General features: G+C 34.4%; 1 protein-coding gene across 2 annotated transcripts in view; it reads right to left on the bottom strand.

Annotated features, from left to right (window-relative positions):
- Positions 1–8,512: 8,512 nt before the first annotated feature.
- The window catches only part of LOC106876563 (diacylglycerol kinase theta), a 158,920-nt gene continuing 158,017 nt past the window's right edge, over positions 8,513–9,415 (bottom strand). Inside the window, exon 23 of one of the 2 annotated variants that reach the window (XM_089359024.1) lies at positions 8,513–9,415. This exon is cut by the window's right edge and continues 17 nt beyond it. The gene's annotated coding sequence lies outside the window, so the exon portion shown is untranslated. The other variant, XM_052971375.2, reaches the window with a different exon arrangement.

Raw genomic sequence — 9,415 nt, 5'->3', positions numbered from 1 at the left:
TTGTGTTAAGCTGGGCAGAAACTTACAAAATACTTCAGATTGCTTATGGATTAACTTGTGTGAGCTGAGCATAAGTTTTTCACTGGCAGAAGCGGTTCAAGAATGGTAGAAAGGAAATGAGAGGTGGGGGGACATCAGAGCTGGTTGAGAAAATTTGCAATTTCCTGCATGAAGACTGCTGTGTGTCTATAAGGACAATACAGTTTGGAGCTGGTGTGGCAACTGGACACACAATTATTCATGAAGGTCTGAATATGTGCAAAGTTTGTTCTGAGGGTGCTCAGTGATGAACAGAAGGAAAGAAGCATTGGTGACAGTAGAGAGCTGGTTGAGCTTATCTCAAATCCACAAGTACTTGAGTCTCTGGTGACCTGTGATGAAAGCAGCATCTACTGTTATGAGCTAGAGACAGAGTGCCCACTGGAAGCATCTTGGCTCACCCAGACCCAAGAAGGCCAGGCAAAGCAAGTCCACCGAAGGCTCATGATGGTTCCTTTTTTAACAGAAAGGATATCATCTATATCTGCCAAGTTCCCTCTGGCCAGATGGTCAACAAAGAGTACTTTGTGGAGGTTTTGAGAGACTTTAGGAAGAGATTTCATTACAAAAGGCCCAAGCTCTTCCACTTGGGTTGGTGGTGCCTGTACCAGGACAATGCAATAATCCACAATTCCATCATAGTAACCAACTACTTGACAGAGGTGGGCATCAAAACTGTCCATCACCCACCGTACAATCCAGAACTTGCTCCTGTGACTTTTTCCCAAGTTGAAGAACCTGAAGGGGGGCAGTTGTTTTGAATACATTGAGAAGATAGAGGTGGCTGTAGCAAGGGTCCTGGATACCTTCACTTTGGAGAATTTCCATGGGACCATTTCCACCAATCTGTCTTGTATTGTTATTTCAATTATTAATCTGGAAAGAATGAAGTTGACTTCAACTGGGTTTGAACCTCAGACCACAAGACAGTATAGCCAATATTCGAATGATTCAGCCAACTCACTGTACATAGGTATATTCATTGTATGTTTATCCATTTGTTCATTTTATGTCTGTTTCTTCCTATGCATTGGTGAAGTTGAACAGGTGCTCATTTCAAGCAGTATTTTATGGCTGGATGCTCTTCCCGTTGTCAACCTTGCAAATAAGAGAATTTTTATTTCATTACTTTGAGAGGGCAAAATTACCAGACCTAATATTCACTGGAAATATAAGCACAACATCACTGTTTTTGCACTGATAGTCTCATGTGAAGAATAGAAAAAGGATACCATGCACACATATTTCATAGATACACAAAATGGCTTCTATACAGTTTTCATTACCCAGTTCTACTTGCAAGGCATCGGTTAGAAAACACTTGCCTAAGGTACATTGTCAGATTGAACCAGAAACCATGTGTTGCAAAGTGAACTTCTTAGCCACACAACCATTCCTATCATCTCTTGTTGATAGGAATTGAACAAGTCATCACCATCACAATTCTTATTAGGAGTTATTGCCCTTCTTGGCAGGTAATGTTTCTCACTCAAATTTTCCATGCTTTCTGTGGTTCGATGTCCCTCCTACCATCAAAGCCACTTTACAATCTGTTTGGTGCATTTTATCTTGGCACCAGCACTACAGAAGTTGTCTTGTCCCCAACAAGAGTCCTCTCCATTGCTCTGTGCCATCTCTATACATTCATTCCTTTCTTTCTCATGGGAATGGAAGATTTGTAACATTGGGGAAGATCTAATCACTAACAACATCCAACTAGCAGTGCAAGCATGAGGAAACAAAAATAGCAGAAATGATGTAGACTGGTGGATATAAAATATATATGCATACATCTTTCTCTCTCTCTCTCTCATATATATATATAAATATATATAATGTTATGAGAGGTAATGGTGCCAGTAAGACCCAAAGGTGTCAGGTAATGCTGAGTAAGTGCTATGGATAGACTATAGTTAAGCTCCAGGCTTGGTGATTATGCGAATAAGGAGTTCAACGTAGGTCATATATCAGTGTGTGTATATATAAAAAAATTTTTTTTTTTTCAGAAGAAGATAAAAAACCAAGGTTGTGAAGATTTTAGAACATTTATAAATAGAGGGTCTTACAGCTGTTTCCAGGATATTTATTATATCCTTTAATCAGAGACGGTGTGAGAAAATGGTTTAGCAATAGTTAATTTAGATAAGATACGAAATAGAGAAGTGGAGGAATGAAAATAGATGCGAGATATGCAGGGATATTGCATTTGTAGATCCATTATTTAGATACTATTGGATTTTACTCACAAGGTATTGGAATCTTATATGTATACCATTCTGCCTAAACAATATCCCTGCATATCTCACATCTATTTTCATTCCTCCACTTCACTCTATTTCATATCTTATCTAGAATAACTATTGCTTAACCATTTTCTCACACCGTCTCTGATGAAGGGATATAATAAATATCCTGGAAATAGCTGTAAGACCTTCTATTTATAAATGTTCTAAAATCATCACAGCCTTGATTTTTTTTATCTCATTCTGAAAAAATGTTTTTTTATATATGTATATATTCACTACATTCAACAGATAATTGGATGTTGTTAAACATCGCTGGGCACAATGTGCTTCCTTGCATTGTTGTAGCTTTTGAATGATGCCACCCCAAATTAGGAGGTGGGCAGGCAACCATTCTTTGTGAATGGGATGCCACTGTAGGGTCACCAATTTACAACTGATTTGACTGGAGCAACATGAAATGAAATGCTTTGTTCAAGAACTCTCCACATCACTGGTCTGGGAGTCAAAGCCACAATCTTGCAATTGTGAGTGCAACACCCTAACCATTTTGGCCATGTGCCTTCATGTATATCATCATCATCATTATCGTCGTTTAATGTCCGCTTTCCATCCTCGCATGGGTTGGACGGTTTGACTGAGGGCTGGCGAGCCAGAAGGCTGCACCAGGCTCCAATCTAATCTGGCAAAGTTTCTACAGCTGGATGCCCTTCCTAATGCCAACCACTCTGAGAGTGTAGTGGGTGCTTTTGTGTGCCACCGGCACGAGGGCCAGTCAGGCGGTACTGGCATCGGTTGCGCTCAAATAGTGCGTTTTACATACCACCTGCAACTTGAAATTAAAAGAAGTCATTGTATGGTGCTAAAAATGCCTAGATTTTGTATGCGGCAAACATCTTCTAAAGTGGGGATAAAATACGAAGGCCATGAGGGCTGGCAGTCTTCCACTGACTATATAATAAAAAATATCTTCCCCCAAGAAAACTACTATAAATAATATTGAACAGTTGTGTCAAAAACAAAACAAGTTAAGTGCTTTCAATCTCAATGAGAAACTGGAGATTTTCAACAAGAATCAATGGTAAACATTATAGAAGAGTATAATATAAACCGAAACCAGCTGCAGCTGTTTTTAAACAGTTCAAAAACTACAGGATTTATTGACGAATTATAACTAATGGGAAAAATATGTAAATAATTATATTACATGTAAATGATTTAAAGGGCTGTTTCCAGTTTAGTTAGCAAAATACATTAAAGTATGACACCACATCTAACTCTGAAAGTAACTACTAGTTATTTTGTTACTTTCATCTCCTTTCACAATCACTGTTTCCAATACGAGACACAAAATTGAAATCTTCTACATTTCATTATAGCGTTACCGAATGTAATTTCAAATGGTTTCTGTGCAACAGCTGGCATATACAAGCATTTATTTATGATTATATACACTTGCATACAATCATATACACACTTATCTATCTACAAGCACAAACAAACATATATATATGTACATATATATATATCTACATTAATATATATGCATATATTTACATACATATACATATATCTACATACATACATACATACATAATTTGGTGGTTGTCTACTCCTTATGCAAAGTTTGACCACTTCCTGTACCTACACCTTAGAAACATCATGGCATCCGATGTGGCTTTTTAAACCAGACAATGTTTTGAAAAGACACTCACACAGATTGCATATGCATATATCTACACTCACACACACATATATAAATATATATATACATAAACATACATATACATACATGCATATATATATATACATATATCTACACACACACACACATATATATATATATATATACACACATATATGTATGTATATATATTACATATATATACACATATATACATACAAATATATACTAGGTTGAGGAAAAAGTTTATGCACAGTGTTAAAATAATGAATTGAATGAACACACACCACAAAAATATATAAAAAAGCATTATTTTAACACGGTGCACAAACTTTTTCCTCAAACTAATATATACACACACATGCATAAATACATATAGATATATATACATGCATGCATATATACATATAGATATATATACATGCATGCATATATACATATAGATATATATACACTCATGCATGTATACATATATATATATATATATATATATATATATATATATATATATATATATATACATACACATATATATACACTCATGCATGTATACATATACATATATATATATACACATACACATATATATATATATACATATATATATATATACACACACACATACATACCTATATACATATACACAAATATATATTTTTAAACATTTCTTTAAATTGTTTCAGCTTTAAAGCTGCGCTCATTCTGGGGCACCACTGTTGACTGTGCTACACCATTATTTGGAACCTCCTCTGACATGTGGCATTTGGTGAATGAGGGAGTTTGATGCTGCTGCCCTCATCTGTGTTTCCTGCCATCAGGAACCCTTGACAGGAGGAGATCCAGTTTTGCTTTGAAGACCCTTACATCCACACCATGCAGGTCTCTCAGGTATTTTGGAAGGATATTGAAGAGCTGTGGGACCCCTGAAACCCGGAGGTGCTGAGATTTTTGGCACTATGCAGTGGCACCCTATTCTGCTGTTTGTGTAACACACACACACATACATACATATATATACAAACACACACATACATATATATACACACACACATCGTCATCATAGTTTAACGTCTGCTTTCCATGCTAGCATGGGTTGGACGATTTGACTGAGGACTGGTGAACCAGATGGCTACACTAGGCTCCAATCTAATTTGGCAGAGTTTCTACAGCTGGATGCCCTTCCTAATGCCAACCACTCTGAGAGTGTAGTGGGTGCTTTTACGTGCCACATATATATATACACACACATATATGACAGGCTTCTTTCAGTCTCATTCTACCAAATTCCTTTAAAAGGCTTTGTAGAAGACACTTGCCCAAGGTGCCATGCAATAAGATTGAATCAGGAACCATGAGTTTGGGAAGCAAGTTTCCTACCACATACATACATACACACACACATATATATATATATATATATACACACATATATATATATATATAAAATTACACATATACTTATGTAAATAGATATATAGTTAATAAATTGTATGGTATAGACCTGGTAGTTTGTCGGTAAAACACGTTCATTGGCTTAGTGTTCATTAGGTATGTGATTAACAAGAGAGACAGGTGATGGGAGATACAAGAATCTTTATCGATCACTACAATCATCTCAACCCATCTACCACCGATCTCCCACGCATGGGATACTGTGCAACTGGTTTAGGTGTATCCCTTGCTGTAGATGTGTCTCCTCAGGTGATTTCAAGACGTATTTCATTAAAATAAACTCTTTTTCACACAAGTATATACATCTATGAGCCTATTCGTATACACTCATACAGATGTGGAAGAAACTATGTACAGAAATGTGTTTGTGTTTATGTGTGTATGTGTACCAACCCACAAAGATGCACCAATAGACGCATGTTAACGTGACTATGTATACATATAGCAATGTATGCTGGACTGTGTGATTATGTCCATGTGAATATGTATGAGTGTATGTCAATATTTATGTCCGTATTTATGAGTGTACCAGTGCCTTAAAGATACATCTGTAAGACCCAATGGAGTGCAGCACAGAATGTGTGATTCCTCACCAAGCAGTATTTTATCACCTGCCATTAATTGGCACTAACTTTATTAATGCCTACTTAATTCTGTGTGTGCATTTGTATGAGCATGTGTACATGCACCAGACCACGTATGTATGGGCGCTTGCACATCCATATCTACAAACGGTTATATATAATAATTTTTTTTGCTGTATTTTGTTTCCTTTTGTATCTGATTATTGTTATTAATCTTCTATAAGAAAGAAGCAGCATCTGTCATTTTGCCATTTCTGTCTACGAAAACCAAGAAGAAAACATGCAGTAATAAGTTGTGTGAAATAGTTTATTTTAATGAGATACCTCTTGAAATCACCTGAGAAGACACATCTACACCGAGCAATACACCTAAACCAGTTGTGTAGTATCCCACCCACAAGGGATCGATGCTGGATGGGTTGAAATGATTATTGTGATCAATAGAGATTCTCGTATCTTCCATCTTTCTCATTAATTATATAGATACACACACACATATATGTATGTATATACACACACATCATTTATACATATATATACATACATATGTATAGGTTGTTTGAAGTGATGTACAGATTTTATATATTAAGAAAAAGGAGGTGGTCAGAATTTTGTATAATCCTTCATTAGTGCTTTCGTCTCATTCATGGAGACTCCTCAGATATAAGTTTTACAGAAAATTTCTTTGCCTTTTATGCAAATCCTGAAGAGAATGTCTTTTCTTTTGTTTTGTTTTGTTATATGTGTGTGTATATAGAAAGAGAAAAGAGGAAAGAAGGGGGAGAGAAAGAGAGGAAGACAGAAAAGAAAAAGAAGCAAAATGAAAGAAAGAAAAGAAGACAGAAAGAGAGAAAGTGGTTACTTTTTTTTTTCTCCTGTGGGATGGCTTTTATTGTTATAGTTGGGGATGGTCTATAGTTGGGGATGGTCTATGAGTTAACTATGTAAGGTAGTGTCTATGACTTGTTCAATTTCAAAGAGTGTCCATGTATTTGGCTTTGCTTTTGTTAAATGTTTAATTTTGTTGATAATTTTTTGATCAAATGTAGTTCCATTGCCTTTTGAAACTTTTAGCATTTGTAGAAGAGAAAAATCTTGAATTTGCCATTTTCACATGTTTCCAGATTCTTCCTCAGTCAAATATTGCATAGTTCCTTTTGTTGCCGTCTGCAGATTCTTGCATGTTGGCAAAAAGAATTGTTGGTTTCATTAATATAATTTTCCTTGCAATTGGGGTACGTTATGCAGTATATGAGATTCTGTGTCTTGTAGTTCATATCTTTATTTGTTTAGAAGGAGAATCTGCTTTTAAACTTTATGTGGGAACCACTGTTCCTAATATTTAAAGTTGTTGTTGTTACATGGTCCACATCTGTTGTCTCCACAGTCCTTCATTCTGAATGCTTTCAAAACCAATGACTAAATAAAAGTTGACATCTTGAATTGGAATTAAACTTCAACAGGCTGACCACCACCACATCCATACAAGACAATTGAAAAGAAGTACTTTTCTCTATCTTTCTTTCTCTTTCCAAAAATCAAAATTGATATTTTAAAATGTCATTTAACACCAGCCACCTGTGTAAAAACTACAAACCAGAGACCATCCCCAAATATAAGAATAAAAGCCATCTCACAGGGGAAAAAAATAAAAGAAATAAAAAACACTTTCTTTTCTCTTTTGTTTTCCTTTCTTTCTTCCCTCCTTTCCTCTTTCTATATATATATAACAAAAAAAAAAAAACATTCACTTCAGGATTTGCATAAAAGGCAAAGAAATTTTCTGTAAAACATATCTGAGGAGTCTCCACGAATGAGACGAAAGCACTAATAAAGAATTATACAAAATTCTGACCACCTCCTTTTTCAAAATACACACACACCTATATATATTCAACTTGGTTTTGGAGTTGAAAATGCATTGGGATCTTGAAAGGAATTGTAGTTCTATTTTAGATTTCTCAAAATACCACACTGGTTTCAACAATTTTTTTGTTTTTCAATCATAAATAAAAAATATAAGAAAGCTTGTATTTAAAAGAAAAGGAAATGCAGAGAAAAAGGTTTTATAGCAACAAGACATGCTCAAAAATCAAATGTTCAATAAGTTTCATAACAAAATTATAGGCTGAAAATTCAAGTGTTTAGTAAATTTTATGTACCCTTGAAAGAAAAGAAAAATGGTTGAAACTAGTATAGTATTTTAATAAATCTTAAGAAAATAAAAAAAAAACAATTTGTTTTAAGACTAGCTGCATTTTCAATCCCCAAACCAATTTTCATAGATTCCTAATTTGTATGCACATTTTTTAAGCAGAAGAATAAAATGATTACTTGTTCATAACAAATAACTGAAATCTAAGGTTTAGCCATAAAAATATATCTCAAAATATGAATCCTATACATAACATTTCATCAAACATTCTGCCAATAATGTGTTGTTTTGTACCAGACATCTATGTGATATTAATGTGCGTTGAGCAATATATATTTAAGAAGGCTTGTATTAATATCATGATTGTAGTTTTATTTCTTTTTGCGATAAATGATTGTTCTTGAATGTGAGCCACACATAACCAATCTAGAGATGATTAATTAACTGGAGTATGTATTTAACCAATGGCAATATATTTCTTAGATTTAACTAATGGCATCAGCTTTCATATATTTGACCATTGGTAATATATTTCTTATTTTCGACCAATGGCATTAGCTTTCATATGACAGCTTTCTAATATTGCAGTGCAGGACTAGTGTGTTGCTTACATGATAACCAGACGAAAGAAAAAGCAGGTATTAAAAACATAAGAAGATGTATATAAATGTAAGAACACCTACACATATATACATATATATATATATATATATTCACAACAGTGAAAAATAATAAAACTGGAATGGAAAATGTGGTTGTCATTTTGGGTGTTTTTTGGGTTTTCTTTTTTAAAGTCCAGGAAAGAGAGTTTTATGGAGAAAGAAAAAATTGTTTGTTTCTTTTTATAAATATTACATACAAGTGGTGGTGTGTTTGAGAGAAATTTGAAAGAAAATTATTAGATTTTAAAAGCATTATACATATGTGGCCCACAAATAGTTTACAAATGATCTTGAATGTACTAAAACAAGAGAAAATATTAACAACTATAATGGTATAGCCTGATAAATAGTACATGTTCAGATTTTGTGATAGCAAAAACTGGTGGGAAGGGTCAGAGGGATGTTTAGATCAGATTAGGATGAGGAAGATTCAAAAATATTAAAATATTTGCATGGTTAATAGATTTTTTAACTAAACTTGTAATGGTGACTTATCTTCTGTATCTGAAAAGTCAAACTTCAGCGATGAAGTAAAGGAGGAGACTGGTTATAGTACCACTTTCAGGGGTTTCACAATTGTTCTTTTTCAGTTTTGC

Source organism: Octopus bimaculoides, chromosome 10, assembly GCF_046866305.1.
Source record: "Octopus bimaculoides isolate indiv1 chromosome 10, ASM4686630v1, whole genome shotgun sequence".
In the NCBI taxonomy this organism is placed as follows: Eukaryota; Metazoa; Mollusca; class Cephalopoda; order Octopoda; family Octopodidae; genus Octopus; species Octopus bimaculoides.
This window is presented reverse-complemented; position numbering and strand designations above follow the sequence as displayed.